A 27,200-nucleotide genomic window follows, 5' to 3' on the forward strand; every position below is an offset into this window, starting at 1 on the left:
GCCGTCGCCTCTGGTTTGGGATGGGAATCGGAGCTGCAGCGGCACTGGTGCGGGGTGGGGATCGAGTAGATAAGGAAGAAGACTGGCTCACGGGAGCTGCATGGGCCCCCACAGCCAGGCATTTGGGCCGTGCGTGGATGGCCAGGCTAAAAGTGGATGCTTCGATACCAGCATCCAACGACACGCGAGCGACCGGCCGAACGCTTCGGCCGGCGTGCCGACGCAAAACGTTAACCATACAATATACTCCCTCTGTCTCATAATGTAAGACGTTTTTTGACACTAGTGTAATATTAAAAATATCTTATATTATGGGACGGAGGAAATACGATTTACTCTACAGTACTAGCATTGCCGTATATTCCATTCTCTGATTCTAATGTCATGACGTTGTTCCTGGTTGGACACCGCTAGCGTGACGATCATTGGGTTCCTCTCGTCCTCTTTTGCACGTTGTGGCGCCGGAGCACTAGCACGGAGGCGCCATAGCCGAGCAAGCCGTCCGACGACAGGAAGTCTCCGATAGGCCCCAGCTCCGGGCATTCCTCGTTTAAGCCTCCCATGCCTTTCCTCATCTGCGCCGCCGCCGCGCCGCCGCCACCGCCCTTGCCCACGATGAACAACGAGTACATCCCAACCATGGACCACAGCGATTCCACCATCCCCACCCCGTTTCTCACGTATCTCTCCGTGCAAGACACATGCCCAGGCTTCACGAACCTGGCGTAAAAGTCCGCCATGAACTCCTCGTCCGCCATGCCTTCCTCGTCCGCCTCGCCCACCACCATCACCGTGATGTGCTCATCATCGCCACCCGAGTCGTCGGTGGACGTCGACATCATCGATCGCACCTCGGTGGTGGCGTCCATGCTCGCTCCTTCTGGAAGGAACCTCGACACCGTCACGCTCACCGACGGGTGGGCCGCCAGCCGCGCCGCGTACGCCACAGCTTCCCGGTCGTCTGGTCCGCCGAGGAACAGAGCCACCACGTTGTGTGCTGGGGCTGAGCCTTCGGCTTCGGGGTCTACCGCCTCGCTCTGATTGCCCTCGGCCGTCGACTGCCTCTCCGCTACGGTAATGGTACCGAGATGGCGCTCGACGAGGACCCCCACGGTGCATGGCGCTCTCTGCAGGATTCTCTGGTTGAGCTCCCGCCGGCCCTTGCGGCGGCACACCATCCGCCTGTCGTAGCGCTGCTCCTTGTGGAACGGCACGATGACCAGGGACGCGCGCGTGTCCTCGACGCCATTGCATACGTCGGCGTCCATGGAGACGAGGCTGGAGATGGCCGTCATCTGACGCACGGCGACAATGGTATCATTCGTTAAGTGGTCGACCGCCGCGACCACCTCGTGGATCTCCCGGGTGTGGCTCCACCGGCCATTGTCGTCATCAGCGCCGCCCTTGGGGTGGTAGAAATGTGTGATGGCGTACTTGCGCGCGGTCATGAGCTCGATGAGGTGAAGGAGGTATATGGCCACCGGCGTGTTGCCCTTGGAGATCTCGGCCAGCGTGAGCATGGCATGGACGCTCCCGGCGCCGTGGACGCACAAGAGGATCCGAAGCTCCTGGTCCAACTTGAGATCCTGGAGGCAGTGCGAGCGGTACTGGAAGGCGCGGCGCTGCTGGCGGACGATGGCGGCGGACGCTGGCGGACGATGGTGGAGGACAAGAGAAGCACACTCTGCGCCTCGTCGCCCCAAATCCCGGCCTTGTCGCCAAGGTTGATCGCGAGGATGTCCACGTAGCCTTTGACGTTGAGCAGTAAGCGGAGCACGAGCGTCTCCCGCGCAGGGATGCCGATCATCCGCCCCGCTGCCACCGTGCCGGCCACCCTCCCGGTGGTTCCGAGCAGTGTGGTGAAGGCGACGACGATAATGAGCTGGTTGGCGGTGAAGCGGCCGATCTTGGTGAAGTCGAGCTTGGCACCGGTGACCCCAAAGCAGAGGGGCATGATAATCTGGTGTACGGGGTACGTGAGGTGATCGATGAGGCTGCGCGCCGTAGGGCCTTCTCGCGGCGTGGCGAGACCGATGAGGAACGCGGTCATGGAGGCGATGTAGCCGAATAGGTAGAGGCGCTGCGCGGTGTTGACCATGAAGAGGAGCATCACGCATAGCACGGACATACTGACGTATTGCAGCCCCTTCTTGGCCCTGTTGAGCAGCCTGACCAGCCACACCACCAAACCAATGGCGATCCAGACGTTGAGCGACAGGAAGAGGAAAATGATCAACTTTACAACTAAATCAATTAACAAGAGCCTCTCCCCACAAGCATTTGTTTGGCTTTCTACCAGAGCTTAGGTCCTTTCCAGTGCTTCATGATGTACATGTGCTAAGGGTGTCACATAGGCAGAAAAATGATGTGGCAAAGTAATTAAGGAGGAGAGAGATTATTATGGTGACCCCAATAAAAATCAATGCTAAGCACGTGGACCTAGGTAAAAAGACTATCAATTAATACATGAAGAGATTTTATTAGTAAACAGTTAAATAGAGGAGGCTTAGCTACAAAATCTATGCACTGATACATTGGGGACATTAGTTGCTAAGCATTTTAGTACATTTAGCACCTCACTTTAGTACCAATGCATTGGGAAAGGTCTTATGCGTAGCCCCACAAGACAAATTCTAAACATATATAGACCAATTATGGGCAGCCAATCCGTAGTTAGTTCCATCTTGCATCCTCAATGGACGATCAATGGTTGTCTACAAGTGGGCGCTAGCGAGTGAACGCGAAAGTTTTATTCCAAATCAAGCTCAAGTGACCTCGGGTGGACAGTAAAATAATAACAAAAAAGGGTTTAGCTAGGACTCAAGTCTCAGTCAACTGACATCAGCATCGTATGTATAGGCCTGTCCCGATCGATTGATTTTCCTCTTCGTTCATGTGGGCTGTGTGTACGACGCTTTTCTTAAGTGGGCTGCTTTCCTTTTGTTTTGTCCTTGCAAAGCTTGTCTTGTGCTGGGCTGTCTTCTTTTGCGGTGCCTATTTTTTAGGACCCCGATAAAATCCGAACGTTTGGATTTTAAGCATTTCATCCCGAACGTTTTTACATGGCAATTTTAGTTGACACGAGGTGGCAACTTTAGTTGTTAAGATATGACAACTTTGTCCCAGTTTGTTTTTTGTCAAAAAATTGCAATGTTTGCCAACCTCACGTAAACTAAAGTTGCCATAAAAAACGTTCAGGTTGCCATGCTTAAAATCCGAACGTTTAGGATTTATCATTGCCGTTTTCTTAAGTGTGATGGGCTGTCTAGTCTCCTACTTGGTTGGTTACTTTTTTTTGTATTTGGCCTGACAAATATATCAATGTCTGTGTCAACGCTGCCAGGCGTGGAGTGTGTCTCCATGAAACATAACATAATGCATAAAAAATAGTGTGTTTGTATTACTTGAGCACAATTTTGACTCAAGAAAATAGAAAAATAAATTAGAGAACATCTCTGGTTGAACTAAAAATGAGCTTCCTGGTGCACGTCGTAAAAACTGCTAAAAAAGGTGAAGCAGGTAGTAGAAAACTGAAGGTCACCCTCTGATCAACAAAAATGTAATTTGGAACAACTAATGTTGCATATGCCTAGTCTGGGACCATCTACTTCTTTGTTAGTGTATATCACTAGTTTTAGGTGATCCGTAGGAAAATAATATATATTTTAAATAAAATAATAAGTTACACACGGATGACGGACGTGCAATTGCGCGTGATCAACGTGTGAGCGATCAGATGACAATATTTTGAGAAAAAAGGTTACATAGAAATGACGAGCATGCAATTGCGCGTGGGCGATTGACATGCGGCTGGCACGTGCATAACCAATGGCACTATCTTATAAAAATATAAATATATTAAGTTGTACATGGATGGGCATGGCCAGTACAGGCGACTGTGCGGTCCATGGGTGTACAAGTCGAGTGGCATTATTTAAATAGAAATCATAGACATCACTAATAAGGAAAGGGAAAAACACAAAATCCAAAAAAAATAGAAAGCAGAAAAGGAAAAAGTTGAAAATAAACCCATCATATCGGTTTGCCCAAGCAACCAACTGCCCACTCCGCACACACCCTAGTTTTGCTCGGATGGTGTCACTTGCAATTGCATGTAGACTACAACATGTATGGTTGCACATGGGAGGACGCGCAACTAGTGTCGGACATGCAACTAGTGTCGGACATGCAACTGGCCCAACCCCTCTCCCGCCGCTCCCTCCGGCAAAACAAAGGTCCAGTTGCAACTATGTTGGGGGACATGCAGTTGCGATCTGAAAGCATAAGTACTTCCTGGGTGATTTTGGTAATTTATGACAACATATCTCTTGTTGGACTAATATTTTGACCTAGTACATTTCGATAAGTTCAACATTGGAGTGGCATGGACATGGACAAGAGGATGTGGAACCCCTTCAAGATGCTAAGGATAAATATTGACAAAAGCTCAAGACTCTACATTTTCTATTTTAGTGATCCAAGATCACATTGAGTCCATAGGAAAGCCAATACTATTAAAAGAGGATGAGGTGTTGCTTAATGGCTTGCTTGCTCAACGTGCTTGGTCATATGCTCCAAAACCCTCAGCCATTTTCTCACATCCACATATTTCCTAATCCTAAATGTCAAACTCGGCCCCATCGACTTTGTCTATCCGGCGCCACCGAGTTTCATCATATTCAGCCATTGCCAAACCCTAGTCACTTCGGTCTCACCGATGGGATCTCGATCTCACCGAGATGGGCTTGCAATCTCTGTGTGATCTGGCGCAACATTTTCTGTCTAACCGAGTTGGTGCAGTCGGTACCGCCGAGTTTGCTTGACCAATCCTCTATTTACTTATTACCCAAATCGGTCTCACCGAGTTTGAGTAATCGGTCAAACCGAGTTGAGATTTTACCCTAACCCCTGCACATTGGTCCCACTGAGATGACTATATCGGTCCCACCGAAAATCCTAACGTTCACATTTTGAACTAAATCGGTTTGACCGAGTTTGTCGATTCGGTCCCACCGAGTTTAGGAATCGGTGTGTAACGGCTAGATTTATGTGGAGGATATATATACCCCCTCCATCCACTCTTTATTCGTAGAGAGAGCCATCAGAACAAACCTACACTTCCACTACTCATTTTCTGAGAGCGAACCACCTACTCATGTGTTGAGGCCAAAATATTCCAATCCTACCATATGAATCTTGATCTCTAGCCTTCCCCAAGTTGCTTTCCACTCAAATCATCTTTCCACCATAGCCAAATCTGTGAGAGAGAGTTAAGTGTTAGGGAGACTATCAATTGAAGCACAAGAGCAAGGAGTTCATCAACAACACACCATCTATTACCTTTTGGAGAGTGGTGTCTCCTAGATTGGTTAGGTGTCACTTGGGAGCCTCCGTCAAGATTGTGGAGTTGAACCAAGGAGTTTGTAAGGGCAAGGAGATCGCCTACTTTGTGAAGATCTACCCTAGTGAGGCAAGTCTTTCGTGGGCGATGGTCATGATGGGATAGACAAGATTGCTTCTTCGTGGACCCTTCGTGGGTGGAGCCCTCCGTGGACTCGTGCAACCGTTACCCTCCGTGGATTGAAGTCTCCATCAATATGGATGTACGATAGCACCACCTATCGGAACCACGCCAAAAATCTCCGTGTCTCCAATTGCGTTTGCACACCCCAATCCAATCCCTCTACTTTCTTGCAAGTTGCATGCTTTACTTTCCGCTACTCATATACTCTTTGCATGCTTGCTTGAATTGTATTGTGTATGCTTGAAGTTGTGTTAATCTACCACCTCAACTTGAAAAACTTAAAAATTGTCAACTTTGTTTGTTGAGGGTCTAATCACCCCCCTCTAGACACGTCTTCTCGATTCTTTCAATTGATATTAGAGTGTTGGTCTCCATTGCTTTGGTTTAATCACCATTGGATGAAGATGGATGAGTCTACGTTGGGGAGTCTTAGACATAGAGTGCCTATGCTTGATGGAGAGTTCTTTAGTGAGTGGAAAAATGGGATGCTTAGAATTTTTCATGAATATCACTTGAACAAGTACATTACTACTCCTTGTGAACCCCTTGTTGATCCCTTGCATCCCACCCATGATGAGTCTCTTGACATGATTCGCAGTCTTAGAACTATCAATCTTATCACTAGAGGATTGCCTAGAAATTTGATTGGTCACTTGCCTACTCTTGATTGTGCTTATACTGTATGAAGATTTCTTGAGGAACGATTTCCAGACTATTCCTTGAAAAACTTAGATGAGATTTTCACAAGTCTATTGCTTTGAATAAGATAAATCCCAATGATCCTAAGTTTGGAGATTGTTTATTTGAGGTTACCAATCTTATGCGTGCCAAAGGAGATGTTGGAATCATTAGCAATATTATTTCCGAAACTATTAGAATTCATAAAGATGAACATTGACAAAATCATATATCTAATGAATCACTCTCTCTAGGAAATGGTCATTTGCAAGATGATGTTGAACATGGATACTATGATGAGGATGATGATAATGACTTTGATCTTGAAGAGTCTATGAGACACTTTGGTCTTATGGCAAACCTTCGCAGCTACATGGTTGGAGAAAAGGAATGGGTCCTTGATAGTGGATGTATCGATCACATGACCGGAGATAAAGATATGTTTCGTGAGCTTACTGAAAATGACGGCCCTCGAAACTTTTGGTGATAACTCAAAGGGTAAGGTGGTTGGCCTTGGTAAGGTGGCCATCTCACATGACAGCTCCATAGAAAATGTTATGCTCGTTGAATCTCTTGGCTATAATATACTTTCTGTATCTAGACTAGCTGACTTTGGTTTCAATGTCCTATTTACTAAAGTAGATTGCCAAGTGTTTCGAAGAGATAATCATAAAATGGTCTTTACCAGCATACGTAGAGGTGATCTATACATTGTTGATTTCACTAAAAAGGCTCAACCTAGAACTTGCTTAATTGCTAAATCTTCCAAAGGCTGGTTGTGGCATAGACGGTTAGGTCATGTGGGCATGCGAAACCTTGACAAGCTTATTAAAGGTGATCATATCCTTGGTGTTAAAGATGTCATATTGATAAGGATAGACTTTACAGCGCTTGCCAAGCAGGAAAACAGGTTGGAGGAAGCCACTCCGTGAAGAACATCATGACCACGAGAAGACCGCTCGAGCTACTTCACATGGATCTCTTCGGTCCCAACGCTTACAAAAGTCTCGGTGGTAACTCGTTTGGACTAGTCATCGTTGATGATTTTTCAAGATTTACGTGGGTGTTCTTTCTCAATGATAAATCGCAAGTTCAAAAGATCTTCAAAAGCTTCGCTAGGAAGGCCCAAAACCAATTTGAAGTGAAGATCAAAAAGGTTCGCAGTGACAACGGAACGGAGTTCAAGGACGCAAATGTGGACACCTTTCTTGACGAAGAAGGGATCTCACATGAGTTCTCGGGTACGTACACACCTCAACAAAATGGAGTTGTTGAGAGGAAGAACCGGGCGCTCATCGAAATGGCGAGAACGATGCTTGATGAGTACAAGACGCCAAAACACTTTTGGGCAGAAGTGGTTGAGACAGCTTGTCATGCAATGAATCGTCTATATCTTCACAAGCTACTCGGCAAGACGGCATACGAGCTCCTCACCCGTAACAAACCCCAAGTTGGATACTTTCAGGTATTCGGCTCAAAGTGTTACATTCTTGACAAACATCATCATTCAAAATTTGCTCCTAAGTCTCATGAAGGTTTCCTACTCGGTTATGGCTCAAACTCTCACACTTACTGTGTCTACAACAATTTCACCCGAAAGGTTGAAGAGATGGTAGATGTGAAGTTTGATTAATCTAACGGCTCGCAAGTAGAGCAACTGCCAATTGATGTAGGTGACAAAGATCCTTCGGAAGCAATCCAAGACTTGTCTATTGGCAAGATTCGCCCAACGGAGGTGAAGGAGAGTACCTCGTTTGTCCAAGTGGAAGCCTCAACCTCACGCCAAGGTGAACCACGAGTTGACTTGGAGGCATCCACGAGTGGGACACGTCAAGACGATGAGGACGAGGATGTACAACAAGTTGAACCTCGACGACCTCCTTCTCCACCTCCAGGGGAGAACAATCATGCCAACAATAATGAAGAAAGACAAGAAGAAGAACAGGACAATGAAGAGGATGTTCCACCCTGACCCAAACAAAAGCTATCACGAGTTCGAGCAAGATTCTCAAGAGATCATCTCGTCGAACAAATCTTTGATGACATTCAAACCGAGAGAATTACCCGCTCTAAAACTCGTTTAGCTAACTTTTGTGAACATTACTCATTCATTTCTAGCATTGAACCTATGAAGGTTGAAGAAGCATTGGAAGATCCGGATTGGATAAATGCCATGCACGAAGAGCTACACAACTTTGAGAGGAACCAAGTATGGACGTTGGTTGAGAAGCCCAATGAGAAGCACAATGTCATTGGAACCAAATGGGTATTTCAGAACAAGCAAGATGAAGATGGACAAGTTGTACGCAACAAGGCTCTTCTTGTTGCTCAAGGCTACACTCAAGTCGAAGGTATGGACTATGGTGAGACTTATGCCCTCGTTGCTAGACTTGAGTCCATTCGCATCTTACTTGCCTATGCCAATCATCATGATATTACCTTATATCAAATGGACATCAAAAGTGCTTTTCTTAATGGTGAAATTGAGGAGGAAGTTCATGTTAAACAACCTCCCGGCTTTGTTAATCCTAAGAAACCCAATCATGTTTACAAACTTCACAAAGCTCTTTATGGTCTTAAGCAAGCTCCTAGAGCTTGGTATAAATGCTTGACTAAGTCTCTTCTTGATAAAGGGTTTGAAATTGGTAAAATTGATTCTACACTCTTTACCAAAAGGGTTAATGGAGAATTATTTGTGTGCCAAATTTATGTTGATGATACAATATTTGGATCAACTAACCCTCATTTTAGTGAGAAGTTTGGGAAGCTTATGTCGGAGAAGTTTGAGATGTCTATGATGAGTGAACTCAAGTTCTTTCTTGGTTTGCAAATCAAGCAAACTAAGGAGGGAACCTTTATCTCTCAAACAAAGTATACCAAGGACTTACTCAAGAAGTTCAATATGTAAGAATGCAAAGGTATGAATACCCCCATGCCTACTAGTGGACATCTTGACTTGATAAAGGATGGCGAACCGGTTGACCAAAAGGTTTACCGCTCTATGATTGGTTCATTGTTATACCTATGTGCCTCCCATTCCGATATCATGCTAAGTGTGTGCATGTGTGCACGATATCAAGCAACCCCCAAAGAGTGTCATCTTAAGTGTGACGCCCCCGATTCAATTGTACACTAATCATGCACGCAAACGTGTACGATCAAGATCAGGGACTCACGAGAAGATATCACAACACAACTCTAAAAGTAAAATAAGTCATACAAGCATCATATTACAAGCCAGGGGCCTCGAGGGCTCGAATACAAGTGCTCGACATAAATGAGTCAGCGGAAGCAACAATATCTGAGTACAGACATAAGTTAAACAAGTTGCCATAAGATGGCTAGCACAAACTGGGATACAGATCGAAAGAGGCGCAGGCCTCCTGCCTGGGATCCTCCTAAACTACTCCTGGTCATTGTCAACGGCCTGCACGTAGTAGTAGGCACCTTCGGTGTAGTAGGAGTCATCGTCGACGGTGGCGTCTGGCTCATGGGCTCCAACATCTGGTTGCGACAACCAGTAAGAAAGGAAAAGGGGAAAAAGGGGGAGCAAAGCAACCGTGAGTACTCATCCAAAGTACTCGCAAGCAAGGATCTACACTACATATGCATGGGTATATGTGTAAAGAGGCAATATCGGTGGAATGAACTGCATAATGCTAGAATGAGAGGGGGATAGCTAGTCCTATCGAAGACTACGCTTCTGGCAACCTCTGTCTTGCAGCATGTAGAAGAGAGTAGATTGAAGTCCTCCAAGTAGCATCGCATAACATAATCCTATCCGGCGATCCTCCCGCCCTGTGGGAAAGCGATCACCGGGTTGTCTCTGGAACTTGTTTGGGCAAGTTTTATTAAGTATCTAGTTCTAGTTGTCATAAGGTCAAGGTACAACTCTGGATCGTCCTTTTACCGAGGGACACGACTATTCGAATAGATAAACTTCCGTGCAGGGGTGCACCACATAACTCAACACGCTCGATCCCATTTGGCCAGACACACTTTCCTGGGTCATGCCCGACCTTAGAAGATCAACACGTCGCAGCCCCACCTAGGCACAACAGAGAGGTCAGCACGCCGGTCTAAATCCTATGCGCGCAGGGGTCTGGGCCCATCGCCCATTGCACACCTACACGTTGCATGGTCGGCCGGAAGCAGACCTAGCCCCCTTAATACAAGAGCAGGCTTATGGTCCAATCCGGCGCGCGCCGCTCAGTCATTGACGTCACGAAGGCTTCGGCTGATACTACAACGTCGAGTGCCCATAACTGTTCCCGTGTAGTTGGTTAGTGCGTATAGGCTAGTGGCCAGACTCAGATCAAATTCCAAGATCTCGTTAAGCGTGTTATTATGAAGTAACCGCGAACGCCGACCAGGGCTAGGCCCACCTCTCACCTAGGTGGTCTCAACCTGCCCTGTCGCTCCGCCACAAAGTAACAGTCGGGAACCCAGGCCCACCTCTACCGAGATGGAGCCACCTGTCCTTCCACCCCCCACATCGGAATCACTTGCGAGTACTCTACAAGCCGACCCGACTTTAGTCACCATCTGTATAGTATGTATATATGTATGGTATATACCCGTGATCACCTTCCCGAGTGATCACGGCCCGATAGTATAGCAAGGCAGACTGACAAGAATGTAGGGCCAATGATGATAAACTAGCATCCTATACTAAGCATTTAGGATTGTGGGTAAGGTATCAATGACTGTAGCAACAATGACAGGCTATGCAACAGAATAGGAGTAACCGAACAGTAACATGCTACACTACTCTAATTCAAGCAGTAGAGAGAAGAATAGGCGATATCTGGTGATCAAGGGGGGGCTTCCCTAGTTGCTCTGGCAAGAAGGAGGGGTCGTCAACTCCGTAGTCGAACTGGGCAGCAGCAGCGTCGGTCTCGTAGTCTACCGAAGAGAAGAGGGGGAAGAAACAATAAATATAATGCAAACATAAGCATGACGATGCATGACATGACAATGACGGTGCTAGGTGTGCCCTAACGCGGTAGTAGGTGATACCGGCGAAAGGGGGAAATATCCAGGAAAGTATCCCCAGTGTTTCGCGTTTTTGGACAGGCGAACCGGAGGAGGAAAGTTGCGTGTTCGCTATGCTAGGGATGTGTGGCGGACGAACGGGTTGCGTATTCGGATTTGTCTCGTCGTTCTGAGCAACTTTCATGTACAAAGTTTTTTCATCCGAGCTACGGATTAATTTCTATTAATTTTCAAAGTTTTTAAGCATTTTTAGAATTTATTTAATTATTTAATTTGAGCATTATCCAGAACAGTGAAAGGGGATGTCAGCATGACATCACCATGACATTAGCTGGTCAAACCCAGCTGACCAGAGTCAAACCTGGCCTGTGGGTCCAATGGGACCCACCTGTCATAGACTAAGGCTAACTAACAGGATTAGTTAATTTAAATAAGTGATTAGGTTAATTAATTAGAGTTAATTAAATTAATTAATTAATTAATTTAATTATTAATATTCTTATTTATAACTTTTCTTAATTCTCTTTTTTTAACGTTCTAGGGGCGGGGCCCCACTTGTCATTGGCCCATGGGGCCAATTGGGCGCTGGGGCAGAGCCGAGTGTCGGGCGCCAGCCCGAGCGGGCGCACGCCTAGGGGGATGCGGGGCGGCGGAGGCTTGATAACCCACAAGTGTAGGGGATCGCAACAACTTTTGAGGGTAAAGTATTCAATCCAAATTTATTGATTCGACACAATGGGAGCCAAAGAATATTCTTGAGTATTAGGAGTTGAGTTGTCAATTCAACCACACCTGGATAACTTAGTATCTGCAGCAAAGCATTTAGTAGCAAAATAGTATGATAATAAAGGTAACAGTAGCCAAAGTAAAGGTAATAGTTTTTGGGTTTTTGTAGTGATTGTAACAGTAGCAACGGTAAAGTAAATAAGCGAAGAACAATATGTGAAAAGCTCGTAGGCAATGGATCAGTGATGGATAATTATGCCAGATGCGATTCCTCATGTAATAGCTATAACATAGGGTGACACAGAACTAGCTCTAGTTCATCAATGTAATGTAGGCATGTATTCCGTAAATAGTCATACATGCTTATGGAAAAGAACTTGCATGACATCTTTTGTCCTACCCTCACGTGGCAGCGGGGTCCTAGCGGAAACTAAGGGATATTAAGACCTCCTTTTAATAGAGAACCGGAACAAAGCATTAGCACATAGTGAATACATGAACTCCTCAAACTACGATCATCACCGAGAAGTATCCCGATTATTGTCACTTCGGGGTTGTCGGATCATAACACATACTAGGTGACTATAGACTTGCAAGGTAGGATCAAGAACACACATATATTCATGAAAACATAATAGGTTCAAATCTGAAATCATGGCACTCGGGACCTAGTGACAAGCATTAAGCATATCAAAGTCATAGCAACATCAATCTCAGAACATAGCAACATCAATCTCAGAACATAGTGGATACTAGGGATCAAACCGTAACAAAACTAACTTGATTACATGGTAAATCTCATCCAACCCATCACCGTCCAGCAAGCCTACGATGGAATTACTCACGCACGGCGGTGAGCATCATGAAATTGGTGATGGAGGATGGTTGATGATGACGACGGCGACGAATCCCCCTCTCCGGAGCCCCGAACAGACTCCAGATCAGCCCTCCCAAGAGAGATTAGGGCTTGGCGGCGGCCCCATGTCGTAAAACGCGATGAAACTTTCTCTCTGATTTTTTTCTCCCCGAACATGAATATATGGAGTTGGAGTTGAGGTCGGTGGAGGTCCAGGGGGCCCACGAGATAGGGGGGTGCGCCTAGGGGGAGGGGCGCGCCCCCCTGTCTCGTGGATAGGGTGTGGGCCCCCCTGGTCTTAATTCTTTCCCTAATATTTTTTATATTTTCCAAAAAGTTGCTCCGTGGATTTTTAGGACATTCCGAGAACTTTTCTTTTCTACACATAAAACAACATCATGGCAGTTCTGCTGAAAACAATGTCAGTCCGAGTTAGTTTCATTCAAATTATGCAAGTTAGAGTCCAAAACAAGGGCAAAAGTGTTTGGAAAAGTAGATACGTTGGAGACGTATCAACTCGCCCAAGCTTAAACCTTTGCTTGTCCTCAAGCAATTCAGTTGATAAACTGAAAGTGATAAAGAAAAACTTTTACAAACTCTGTTTGCTCTTGTTGTTGTAAACATGAAAAGCCATCATTTAGGTTTCAGCAAATACTATGAACTAACCATACTCACAATAACACTTAGGTCTCACAATTACTCATATCAATAGCATAATCAGCTAGCGAGCCATAATAGTAAAACTCGGATGACAACACTTTCTCAAAACAATAATAACATGTTATAACAAAATGGTATCTCGCTAGCCCTTTCTAAGACCGCAAAACATAAATGCAGAGCACCTTTAAAGATCAAGGACTGACTAAACATTGTAATTCATGGTAAAAGAGATCCAGTCAAGTCATACCCAATATAAACCAATAGTAATGAATGCAAATGACAGTGTGCTCTCCAACGGGTGCTTTTTAATAAGAAGGGTGATGACTCAACATAAAAGTAAATAGATAGGCCCTTCGCAGAGGGAAGCAGGGATTTGTAGAGGTGCCAGAGCTTGATTTTAAAATATAGGTTGAACAACATTTTGAGCGACATACTTTCACTGTCAACGCAACAACTATGAGATGGCTGTATGTTCCATACTACATGCATTATAGGCAGTTCCCAAACAGAATGGTAAAGGTTTATACTCCCCCAACCACCAACAAGCATCAATCCATGACTTGCTCAAAACAACGAGTGCCTCCAACTAACAACAGCCCTGTTGAAGTTTTGTTTAATTATAATGATTTGCTTTGATCTTTTTGGATCATGGGACTGGGCATCCCGGTAATCGGCCCCTTCTCGTGAACGAGGAGCGGAGTCCACTCCTCTTGAGAATAACCCACCTAGCATGGAAGGTATAGGCAGCCCTAGTTGTAACATGAGCTGCTCGAGCATACAAAATAGAATTTCATTTGAAGGTTTGGAGTTTGGCACATACAAATTACTTGAAACGACAGGTAAATACCGCATATAGGAAGGTATAGTGGACTCATATGGAACAACTTTGGGGTTTATGGAGTTTGGATGCACAAGCAGTATTCCCGCTTAGTACAGGTGAAGGCTAGCAAAAGACTGGGAAGCGACCAACTGAGAGAGCGACAACAGTCATAAACATGCATTAAAATTAATTCACACCGAGTACAAGCTGAGTAGGATATAATCTACCATGAACATAAATATCATGAAGGCTATGTTGATTTGTTTCAACTACACTACATGCGTGAACATGTGCCAAGTCGAGTCACTCAATTCATTCAAAGGAGGATACCATCCCATCATACCACATCAGAATCATTCTAATAGCATGTTGGCACGCAAGGTAAACCATTATAACTCATAGCTAATCAAGCATGGCACAAGCAACTATAATCTCTAAATGTCATTGCAAATATGTTTACTTCATAATAGGTTGTCTCAGAAACGATGAACTCATCATATTTACAAAAACAAGAGAGGTCGAGTTCATACCAGCTTTTCTCATCAAATAAGTCCATCATATATCTTCATTATTGCCTTTCACTTGCACGACCAAACGATGTGTATAATAATAATAGTGCACGTGCATTGGACTAAGCTGGAATATGCAAGCATTCAACTCAAGAGAGAAGACAAGTAATATGGGCTCTAAGTTAAATAAACAATCATGCATATGAGAGCCACTAAGCACCTTCAATATGGTCTTCTCGACCCCCAAAGGAAAGAAAAGAAAAGAAAACTATTTACACGGGAAAGCTCCCAACAAGTAAGAAGAAGAACGAGAAATCTTTTTGGGTTTTCATTTTAATTCTACTACAAGCATGAAAATTAAACTAACTATTTTTTTTGGTTTTTCTTAAGGTTTATCAAACACACAAGAAGAAAGTGAAAAAGAAAATTAAACTAGCATGGATAATACAATGAAAGAGTATGAGCACCGACGACTAGTGTGTGAACATGAATGTAAAGTCGGTGAGAAAAATGTACTCCCCCAAGCTTAGGCTTTTGGCCTAAGTTGGTCTAGTACCAAGGACCGCCTGACTGATATCCATAAGTGAAACTGGGGTCGTACTGAGATGCAGCGGCAACCGCCTCCTGAGCTACGGCGTGTTGGTGAGCTGCTTCCGCTCTCCCCTCGTGTTCAGCTGCTTCCTCCCTGGTGACAACATATCTTCCTTTTGCCTGATAATCAAAAAGGTGGGGAGCAGGAAGAGTAACATGGACGACGTTGCGTCTGTCATAGATTAGTCGATATTGGAGGAATTGTTCATTCCTCCTTAGAAATTGATGATTGACCATAGCTTCATAATCCAAATAAATAGGAGGTAACAACATATCTCCCTCTCGTGGGGCTATACCAAGATAATTAGCCACACGGGTTGCATAAATTCCTCCAAATAGACCTCCCTTTCTACTATTATTCTGCAACCTACGTGCAACTATTGCCCCCAAGTTATAACCTTTATAACCTAACACAGCCCTCTTGAGGACACAAAGATCAGGGACACACATGTGACATGCTTCGTCTTTACCGTTAATGCATCTACCAATAAAGAGAGCAAAATAATGTATGGCAGGAAAATGAATGCTCCCTATGGTAGCTTGTGCTATGTCCCTAGATTCTCCCATAGTAATACTAGCAAGAAAATCTCTGAATTCAGATTTGCGAGGATCATTAATATTACCCCACTGCGGGAGTTTGCAAGCAGTTGTGAAATCCTCTAACTCCATGGTATAAGATGTATCAAAAATATCAAATATGACACTAGGAGAATTACGCGCACAGTTATATTTAAACCTCCGCACAAAGGAGTCAGTCAATTGATAGTATTGAGGACACTTATCTTGTAAGAAGTCCTCCAACTCGGCATTACGCACAAATGCGTCAAATTCCTCCTTAAAGCCTGCTTCGACCATAAAATCATCGGATGGACACTCACAAGCTTGTACATTCGCGTCCCTCGGCAATTCAACATCTTGCTCACATATAGCAATCCTGGGCCCTTTCTTCACCGAGGAACCACCTTGGTACATCCTTCTAAACATAATTATTTTTCTGAAATAATTCTGAAATTTTAGTAACTTCAAAGTAAAAGTGAATAAAACTAAACAAGATTGGTAGCAACTACTCCTACAAGTGCCTAGAGCCTATATCATGCATTAGAATTGCTTGGGACCTCATAAATTTAACATGCAAGCTCAAGAGCATGGTCACCTATGCAGCAATTTTTTTGCAATGAATAAAGCACTAGAACAAAAACTAATTGGACCAATGGAGGAGTCACATACCAAGCAAGAATCTCCCAAAGCAGTTTTGTGAATGGAGCTTTGAGCAAGGAGATCAAAAATCGCAGCAAAATGAGCTAGAACTCGTGCTTGAGCTGGATGGGGATTTTTTTGGGTAGAAGATGAAGTGTGTGGGTGCTGGCATAAGTGGAGGGGGGCCACCAGGGGCCCACGAGACAGGGGGGGTGCGCCTAGGTGGGGCGGGCGCGCCCTCCACTCTCGTGGCCTGGTGCTTGCCCCTCCCGCAGTGTTTTCAGTGCCTAAAATCCTCAAATATTCCATAAAAAATCATACTAAATTTGCAGGGCATTTGGAGCACTTTTATTTTCGGGATATTTTTTAATGCACGAATAATTCAGAAAACAGACAGATAATACTATTTTTGCTTTATTTATTCTAAATAACAGAAAGTAAAAAGAGGGTACAGAAGGTTGTGCCTTCTAGTTTCATCCATCTCATGATCATCAAAATGAATCCACTAACAAGGTTGATCAAGTCTTGTTAACAAACTCATTCAGAATAACACGGAACCGGAGAAATTTCGAATAACACTAAGTTACCTCAACCGCGATATGAAAGTCCCCAACAATAAGAATATCATACTTTTTCTTGACAGTAGGGAGAGGAAATTCAAAACCTCCAATAATGATAGTTGGAACTTTTCCAATCGAATTGATGCTATGAACTTGAGATTGTTTCCTCGGAAAGTGTACCGTATGCTCATTACCATTAACATGAAAAGTGACATTGCCTTTGTTGCAATCAATAACAACCCCCGCAGTGTTCAAAAAAGGTCTACCAAGGATAATAGACATACTATCGTCCTCGGGAATATCAAGAATAACAAAGTCCGTTAAGATAGTGACATTTGCAACCACAACAGGCACATCCTCACAAATACCGACAGGTATAGCAGTTGATTTATCAGCCATTTGCAAAGATATTTCAGTAGGTGTCAACTTATTCAATTCGAGTCTATGATATAAAGAGAGAGGCATAACACTAACACCGGCTCCAAGATCACATAAAGCAGTTCTAACATAATTTCTTTTAATGGAGCATGGTATAGTTGGTACACCCGGATCTCCAAGTTTCTTTGGTATTCCACCCTTAAAAGTGTAATTAGCAAGCATGGTGGAAATTTCAGCTTCCGGTATCTTTCTTTTACTTGTGATGATATCCTTCATATACTTAGCATAAGGATTTACTTTAAGCATATCAGTTAAGCGCATACATAAGAAAATAGGTCTAATCATTTCAGCAAAGCTCTCAAAATCCTCATCATCCTTTGTTTTGGATGGTTTAGGAGGAAAGGGCATGGGTTTCTGAACCCATGGTTCTCTTTCTCTACCGTGCTTCCTAGAAATAAAATCTCTCTTATCATAACGTTGATTCTTTGATTGTGGGTTATCAAGATCAACAGCAGGTTCAATCTCTACTTCATTGTTTTTGCTAGGTTGATCATCAACATGAACATTATCATTAACATTATCACTAGGTTCATGTTCATCACCTGATCGTGTTTCAGCATCAGAGATAGAAATATCATTGGGATTCTCATGTGTGTCTATAGTAGGTTGAAAGCACAAGTGCTCCCTGGGTGGTTTTGGTAATTAATGTCAACATATCTCTTGTTGGACTAACACTTTTACCTAGTATGTTTCAGACAAGTTCAACAATGGAGTGGAATGGACTAAAGGATGGGTAACCCCTTCAAGATGCTAAGGACAAAGGATTGGCTCAAGCTCCAAGATCAAGACTCTACATTTTATATTTTAGTGATCCAAGATCACATTGAGTCTATAGGAAAAGCCAATACTATCAAGAGGGGATGAGGTGTTGCTTAATGAGGTTCTTGCTCAAAGTGCTTAGTGATATGCTCCAAAGCCCTCAGTTACTTTCTCACATCCACATATGACCTAAACCAAAAGTCAAATTCGGCCCTACCGATTCTTTCTATCCGGCGCCACCGAGTTCAGATGTCATAGCCACTACCACAAACCCTAGGCAAATCGGTCTCACCGATAGGGATCTCGGTCTCACCGAGATGGGATTGTAATCTCTCTGTGTATGTTCATTACCAAAATCGGTCTCACCGAGTTTGAGTAATCGGTACTACCGAGATTACAATGCAAACTCTTTGGTTAACTTATTACCAAAATCGGTCCTACCGAGTTTGGGTAATCGGTCAAACCGAGTTTGCCTAACCAACTCTCTGGTTAGCTTATTACCAAAATCGGTCTCACCGAGTTTGTGTAATCGGTCTCACCGAGATTACGTTATGCCCTAACCCTAACCATATCGGTCCTACCGAGTTGCATGTCAGTCCCACCAAAAATCCTAACGGTCACATTATTTGCTAAATCAGTCGGACCGAGTTTACCAATTCGATCCCACCGAGTTTGGCAAGTTGTGTGTAACGGTTAGATTTTGTGTGGAGGCTATATATACCCCTCCACCTCCTCTTCATTCATGGAGAGAGCCATTAGAACAAACCTACACTTCCAACTTGCTGTTTCTGAGAGAGAACTACCTACTCATATGTTGAGGCCAAGATATTCCATTCCTACCATATGAATCTTGATCTCTAGCCTTCCCCAAGTTGCTTTCCACTCAAATCTTCTTTCCACCAAATCCAAATCCTGTGAGAGAGAGTTGAGTGTTGGGGAGACTATCATTTGAAACACAAGAGCAAGGAGTTCATCATCAACACACCATTTGTTACTTCTTGGAGAGTGGTGTCTCCTAGATTGGCTAGGTGTCACTTGGGAGCCTCCGACAAGATTGTGGAGTTGAACCAAGGAGTTTGTAAGGGATAGGAGATAGCCTACTTCGTGAAGATCTACCGCTAGTGAGGCAAGTCCTTCGTGGGAGACGACCATGGTGGGATAGACAAGGTTGCTTCTTCGTGGACCCTTCCTGGGTGGAGCCCTTCGTGGACTCGTCCAACCGTTACCCTTCGTGGGTTGAAGTCTCCATCAACGTGGATGTACGATAGCACCACCTGTCGGAACCACGACAAAAACATCCATGTCTCCAATTGCGTTTGAATCCTCCAATCCCTTCCCTTTACATTCTTGCAAGTTGCATGCTTTACTTTCTGCTGCTCATATACTCTTTGCATGCATGCTTGATATGTATTGTGAGTGTTAAACTTGTGCCTAAACTCCACTCCAACTTAAAGAAGTTAAAAACTGCAACTTTTGGTACTTAGTGTCTAATCATCCCCCCCTCTAGACACCTCTTCTCAATCCTTTCAATTGGTATCAGAGCTTTGGTCTCCATTGCTTTGGTTTAAACACCATTGGAGGAAGATGGATGAGTCTACTATTGGGAGTCTTAGACATAGAGTGCCTATACTTGATGGAGAGTACTTTCATGAGTGGAAAAATGAGATGCTTGTGATTTTCAATCAATATCATTTGAACAAGTACATTGCTAGCCCTTGTGCACCTCATGTTGATCCTATGCATCCTACTCTTGATGAGTCTATTGACATGATTCGCAATCTTAGAACTGTTGAACTTATCACTAGAGGCTTGCCTAGAAACTTGATTGGATGTTTGCCTACTCTTAAGTGTGCCTACACCATATGGAAATTTCTTGAGGAACGCTTTCCAAATTATTCCTTGAAAAATCTAGATGAAATTCTCCATAAGTCTATTTCCTTGAGTAAAATGAATACTAGTGATCCTATGTTTGGTGATTGTCTATTTGAGCTTACAAACCTTATGCGTGCCAAAGGAGATGTTGGAATTATTAGTGATATTATTTCCGAAGCTATTAAAATTCATAAACAAGATCATTGTCAAACTCACTCTAACAGATCACCCTCTCTAGGATTTGATCCACCACATGACGATGTGGACAATGGATACTATGATGAGGATGATGATAGTGACTTCGATCTTGATGATGCAATGAGACACTTTGGTCTTATGGCAAATCTTAGGGGATATATGGCAGGAGGAAAGGAATGGGTTCTTGATAGTGGATGTACCGATCACATGACCGGAGATAAAGACATGTTTCGTGAGCTTGCTGAAAACGATGGTCCTTGAAAGTATGTCACTTTCGGTGACAACTCAAAGGGTAAGGTGGTTGGCCTCGGTAAGGTGGCCATATCACATGATAGCTCCATACAAAATGTCATGCTCGTTGAATCTCTTGGCTACAACTTACTTTCAGTATCTAGACTTGCTGATTTCGGTTTCAATGTCCTATTTACTGAAGTAGATTGCCAAGTGTTTCGTAGAGATAATCATAAAATGGTCTTTACCGGTGTACATAGAGGTGATCCATACATTGTTGATTTCACTAAAAAGGCTCAACCTAGAACTTGCTTTATTGCTAAATCCTCTAAAGGTTGGTTATGGCATAGACGATTGGGTCATGTTGGTATGCGAAACCTTGACAAGCTTATTAAAGGAAATCATATCCTTGGAGTTAATGATGTCATATTTGATAAGGATAGACTCTGCAACGCTTGTCAGGCAGGTAAACAGGTTGGAGGGAGGCATCCCGTGAGGAACATCATGGCCACAAGGAGGCCACTCGAGCTACTTCACATGGATCTTTTTGGTCCCAATGCCTACAAAAGTCTCGGTAGAAATTCTTTTGGTCTAGTTATAGTTGATGATTTTTCAAGATTTACGTGGGTGTTCTTTCTCGATGATAAATCGCAGGTCCAAAAGATCTTCAAAAACTTCGCTAGGAAGGCCCAAAATCAATTTGAAGTGAAGATCAAGAAGGTTCGCAGCGACAACGAAACGGAGTTCAAGAACGCAAATGTGGACACCTTTCTTGACGAAGAAGGGATTTCACATGAGTTCTTGTCTACATACACACCTCAACAAAATGGAGTTGTTGAGAGGAAGAACCGGACGCACATCGGAATGGCGAGAACGATGCTTGATGAGTACAAGACGCTGAAACACTTTTGGGCGGAAGCGGTTGAGACAGCTTGTCATGCAACAAATCGCTTGTATCTTCACAAGCTACTCGGCAAGACGGCATACGAGCCTCTCACTGGTAACAAACCCCAAGTTGGATACTTTCGAGTATTCGGCTCAAAGTGCTACATTCTTTATAAGCATCGTCATTCTAAATTTGCTCCTAAGTCTCATGAAGGTTTCCTACTTGGTTATGGCTCAAACTCTCACACATACCGTGTCTACAACAATTTCATCCGAAAGGTTGAATAAACGGTAGATGTGAAGTTTGATGAATCTAACGGATCGCAAGTAGAGCAATTGCCAATTGATGTAGGAGACAAAGACCCCTCGGAAGCAATCCAAAACTTGTCTATTGGCAAGATTCGTCCAATGGAGGTGAAGGAGAGTACCTCATGCGTCCAAGTGGAAGCTTCTACCTCACAACAAGGTGAACCAAGAGTTGATACGGAAGCATCCACAAGTGGGACACACCAAGATGAAAACGAGGAAGTGCACCAAGACGAACGACAACGTGAACAATGAAGAAGGCCAAGAAGAAGAACAAGATGAAGAAGACGTTCAACCAAGACCCAAGCAAAATCTTTCACGAGTTCTAGCAAGAATTGCTAAAGACCATCCCGTCGAGCAAATCTACAATGATATCCAAACCGGGAGAATCACTCGCTCTAAAACTCGTTTAGCTAACTTTTGTGAACACTATTCATTCATCTCTAGCATTGAACCTATGAAGGTTGAAGAAGCATTGGAAGATCCCGATTGGATAAACGCCATGCATGAAGAGCTACACAACTTTGAGAGAAATCAAGTTTGGACATTGGTTGAGAATCCCGACAACAACCACAACATCACCGGTACCAAATGGGTGTTTTGCAACAAGCATGATCAAGATGGACAAGTAGTTCGCAACAAGGCACGTCTCGTTGCCCAAGGCTACACACAAGTCGAAGGTATGGACTATGGTGAGACTTATGCTCCCGTTGCTAGACTTGAGTCCATTCGCGTCTTACTTGCCTATGCTAATCACCATGATATCACCTTGTACCAAATGGACATTAAAAGTGCTTTTCTAAATGGTGAAATAGAGGAGGAAGTTTCTGTTAAACAACCTCCCGACTTTGTTAATCCTAAGAAACCTGATCATGTTTACAAACTTCACAAAGCTCTTTATGGTCTTAAACAAGCTCCTAGAGCGTGGTATAAATGCTTGACCAAGTTCCTTATTGAAAAAGGCTTTGGAATTGGAAAAATAGATTCTACTCTTTTTACTAAAAGGGTCAATGGAGAACTATTTGTATGCCAAATCTATGTTGATGATATTATATTTGGTTCTACTAACCCTCATTTTAGTGAAAAGTTTGGAAGGCTAATGTCGGAGAAGTTTGAGATGTCTATGATGAGTGAACTCAAATTCTTTCTTGGTTTGCAAATCAAGCAAACTAAGGAAGGTACCTTTGTCTCTCAAATGAAGTACACCAAGGACTTATTCAAGAAGTTCAATATGTAGGAATGCAAAGGTATGACTACACCCATGCCTACTAGTGGACATCTTGATTTGACAAAAGACGGTGAACCGGTCGATCAAAAGGTTTATCGCTCTATGATTGGTTCATTTTTATATCTATGTGCTTCACGTCCCGATATCATGCTAAGTGTGTGCATGTGTGCACGATATCAAGCTGCTCCTAAAGAATGTCATCTTAAGGCCGTGAAAAGGATAGTGAGATACTTAATCCATACACCAAATTTTGGCATTTGGTATCCTAAGAGGGCCTCTTTCGATCTTGTTGGCTACTCCGACTCAGATTATGCCGGTGACAAGGTTGATAGAAAGTCCACTTCGGGTACTTGTCAATTTCTTGGTAGATCTCTTGTGTCTTGGTCTTCGAAGAAACAAAACTCGGTATCCTTGTCCACCGCCGAAACGGAATACATTGCTGCTGGTTCATGTTGTGCTCAATTACTTTGGATGACCCAAACTCTTAAAAATTATGGGATATATGTGAAACATGTTCCATTACTTTGTGACAATGAGAGTGCGATCAAGATTGCTCATAATCCCGTGCAACACTCTCGAACTAAGCATATTGAAGTTCGTCATCATTTCATTCGAGATCATGTTGCTAAGGGTGACATTAATCTTAAGCATGTTCGCACCGAAAAGCAATTAGCGGATATATTCACTAAACCACTTGATGAGAAAGTGTTTTGCAGGTTAAGAGGTGAATTGAACATCATTGATGCTTCAAACTTGGAGTAGGAACTCCATTGGATACATGCAAGACATGAGCTTATGACCAATCCTTGACATTTCTCTTATGATAACTATCTTATGTCTTGGATATATTTGCACCTTGCATGTTATCTAACCCATGTAGGTACTTGGATGAATCTAAGTCTATGAGATTGCAACTCACTCACATCTTGAGCAATCTCTACATCACCGAGTCTCTACACAATGGTGGTTGAAGACAAGGAAGCACGGAACCATTCAAACATATCATTTGACAAATTCTATGTTAAGCTTCATAATTGTCATTTTGGATACACAAGTGCTCTTCCTTGCAAAAACTAACCCATGTAGGTAGATGAACTCAAATGCCAAGTGGTGCTCCCAACTCTTGATGAGCTACATCAACCTTGAGCAACCCACACAAGTTCAACTACATGATCACGATCAACACCACCACCCAAGGTATGTTATTCCATCTTAGAGAAGCTTTACTCCAAGACATGAGTCAAAGCAACTCGACAAGATGTGAATACATCAAGATGCTTAAACGAAAAATGGTAACCCCATTTTGAGCTTAAACGATGAGTATGACCTATGATCAAGTGATCTCATGTGACGCCCCCGATTCAATCGTACACTAATCATGCACACAAATGTGTACGATCAAGATCAGGGACTCATGGGAAGATATCACAACACAACTCTAGACACAAATTAAAATAATACAAGCTTTATATTACAAGCCAGGGGCCTCGAGGGCTCGAATACATAAGCTCGAATACACAAGATTCAGTGGAAGCAATAATATCTGAGTACAGACATAAGTTAGACGAGTTTGCCTTAAGAAGGCTAGCACAAAAGCAACAACGATCGAAAAGGCAAGGCCTCCTGCCCGGGATCCTCCTAAACTATTCCTGGCCATCGTCAGCGGCCTGCATGTAGTAGTAGGCACCTCCAGTGTAGTAGGAATCGTCGTTGACGGTGGCGTCTGGCTCCAAGGCTCTAGCATCTGGTTGCGACAACCAGGTAGAAGGGAAAAGGGGGAAAAGAGGGAGAAAAGAAACCGTGAGTACTCATCCAAATTACTCGCAATCAAGGATCTACACTACATATGCATGGGTATATGTGTAAAGGGCCATATCGGTGGACTGAACTGCAGAATGCCAGAATAAGAGGGGGATAGCAAATCCTGTCGAAGACTACGCTTCTGGCAGCCTCCGTCTTGCAGCATGTAGAAGAGAGTAGATTGAAGTCCTCCAAGTAGCATCCATAGCATAATCCTACCCGGCGATCCTCCCCTTGTCTCCCTGTGGAAAAGCGATCACCGGGTTGTCTGTGGAACTTGTCTGGGTGTGTTTTATTAAGTATCCGGTTCTAGTTGTCATAAGGTCAAGGTACAACTCCGGGTCGTCCTTTTACCGAGGGACACGACTATTCGAATAGATAAACTTCCCTGCAAGGGTGCATCACATTTCCCAAAACGCTCGATCCCATTTGGCCGGACACACTTTCCTGGGTCATGCCCGACCTTGGAAGATCAACACGTTGCAGCCCCACCTAGGCACAACAGAGAGGTCAGCACGCCAGTCCAAATCCTATGCTCGTAGGGGTCTAGGCCCATCGCCCATTGCACACCTGCATGTTGCGTGGGCGGCCGGACGCAGACCTAGCAACCTCCATTCCAAAGGAAGTTGCGTTAACGCAGTCCAACCCGGCACGCGCCGCTCAGTCGCTGACGTCACGAAGGCTTCGACTGATACCACGATGTCGAGTGCCCATATCTTTCCCGTGTAGTTGGTTAGTGCGTATAGGCCAGTGGCCAGGCTCAGATCAAATACCAAGATCTCGTTAAGCGTGTTATTATGAAGTAACCGCAGATGCCGACCAGGGCAAGGCCCACCTCTCGCCTAGGTGGTCTCAACCTGCCCCGTCGCTCCTCCACAAAGTAACAGTCGGTTGCCGTCGGGAACCCATGCCCACCTCTACCGGGATGGAGCCACCTATCCTTCCAGCCCCCACATCAGAATCACTTGCGGGTACTCAACGAGCTGACCCGACTTTAGTCACCATCTGTATAGTATGTATATATGTATAGTATATACCCGTGATCACCTCCCAAGTGATCATGACCCAATAGTATAGCAAGGCAGACTGACAAGAATGTAGGGCCAATGATGATAAACTAGCATCCTATACTAAGCATTTAGGATTGCGGGTAAGGTATCAACGACTGTAGCAACAATGAAAGGCTATGCAACAGAATAGGAGTAACCGAATAGTAACATGCTACACTACTCTAATGCAAGCAGTATAGAGAAGAATAGGCAATATCTGGTGATCAAGGGGGGGGGGCTTGCCTGGTTGCTCTGGCAAGGAGGGGTCGTCAACTCCATAGTCGAACTGGGCAGCAGCAACGTCGGTCTCGTAGTCTACCGGAGAGAAGAGGGGGAAGAAACAATGAATACAATGCAAGCAGATGCATAATGATGCATGACATAACAAGTAACGGTGCCAGGTGTGCCCTAACGCAGTAGGAGGTGATACCGGTGAAGGGGGGAAACATCCGGGAAAGTATTCCCGGTGTTTCGCGTTTTCGTACAGAGGAACCGGAGGGGGAAAGTTGCGAGTTCGATAGGTTAGGGATGTGTGGCGGACGAACGGGCTGCGTATCCGGATTCGTCTCGTCGTTCTGAGCAACTTTCATGTAGAAAGTATTTTCATATGAGCTACGGTTTATTTTATATGATTTTCTAAAGTTTTAAATCATTTTTAGAATTTATTTAATTAATTTAATTCAACATTATCCAAAACAGTGTTTGATGACATCATTATGATGTCAGCATGACGTCAGTAGTCAACAGAGGTGTTGACTGGTCAAACTGACGTGTGGGTCCAGTGGGACCCACCTGTCATACACTATTAGGTTAATTAGGGTTTAGGTTAAACTAATTACTGTTTAAATAAACTAACAGGTTAATTAGATTAATTAAATAGGATTAATTAACTTAATTAATAATTTATTATTATTATTATTATTTTTAATTCTTTTAATTCTAGTTTTTTTTAAACACGTTCTGTGGGCGGGGCCCATATGTCATAGGCCCAAGCGCCTTAGAGGGCGCACGGTTACGGGCACCGGGTGGATCGGGCGACGAGCGCCAGCCCGACAAGGCGCCACGGGGCAGCGGGCGAAGGAGCAGGCGCACGGCCTGGCTCCGATGGTCGGAGCAGGGCGGCGCGGTTGGCGGAGGGGGCCGCAACAGTGGACGGCGGATGTAGCGAGAGTGGGATGAGGACCCCGGACGACGAGGGCGACCCGGGCGGATGCGACAAGGTGCCGTGGGGCAAAGACGGCGGCGGGTGTAGGCAGCAGGGGGAGACGGGCGCCGTGGCTGCGGCTGGTTGGCGCAGGTCGCGCGCGCGGGGGCGCAT

General features: G+C 44.3%; 1 pseudogene; it reads right to left on the reverse strand.

The window, feature by feature from the left end:
- Positions 1 to 422: 422 nt before the first annotated feature.
- On the reverse strand, positions 423 to 27,200 carry LOC123077972 (cation/H(+) antiporter 2-like; annotated as a pseudogene).

This window comes from Triticum aestivum, chromosome 1B (assembly GCF_018294505.1).
Source record: "Triticum aestivum cultivar Chinese Spring chromosome 1B, IWGSC CS RefSeq v2.1, whole genome shotgun sequence".
In the NCBI taxonomy this organism is placed as follows: domain Eukaryota; kingdom Viridiplantae; phylum Streptophyta; class Magnoliopsida; order Poales; family Poaceae; genus Triticum; species Triticum aestivum.